General features: G+C 44.1%; 1 protein-coding gene across 1 annotated transcript in view; it reads left to right on the forward strand.

The window, feature by feature from the left end:
* The window catches only part of slc23a1 (solute carrier family 23 (ascorbic acid transporter), member 1), a 22,298-nt gene that overhangs the window by 14,543 nt on the left and 7,243 nt on the right, over positions 1–512 (forward strand). The window lies entirely within an intron of this gene.

A 512-nucleotide genomic window follows, 5' to 3' on the forward strand; every position in this document is an offset into this window, starting at 1 on the left:
GCATTCACTGCAGTCTGACATTGGAAATTAGCGGCCGTAATTCTCAAATTATCCATAATTTATAAGCCTCACCACCCCTACCGTAGCGTGGCAGCAGGGGTGGCAAGGCTGTCATTTAGGGTGGCATTTGCCACCCTATGCCACCCCAGTAGAGGACTGAATACTTTTGCAAGGCACTGTAACTGTTTCTAGATTAACTTACCTTGGAGGCAGTGGAAATAAAATGATTGTATCCTAAGGAAAAAATTCTTAAAGCGGCACAGGAAAAGAAGATCACCTAAAGACAATAATGTGATCTCATTACGGCATCGCCTGCCAGCTGAAGTAAACAACTAAGTTAAACAATATAAAAACATCAAAAAGATTCTCAAAGAGGTCAAAATAAGCTTTCAAACACTGTACTCGGCTAAGATGAGGATTCATTGGGATGGCGGACAGGGATGCATCTGCGGCCACTGAGGACAGAAGAAAGAGAGGGCACTCGGTGGAAACTCTGCTGCTGCAGATCATCC

This window comes from Cyprinodon variegatus, unplaced genomic scaffold (assembly GCF_000732505.1).
Source record: "Cyprinodon variegatus isolate N-32 unplaced genomic scaffold, C_variegatus-1.0 Scaffold291, whole genome shotgun sequence".
NCBI lineage: Eukaryota > Metazoa > Chordata > Actinopteri > Cyprinodontiformes > Cyprinodontidae > Cyprinodon > Cyprinodon variegatus.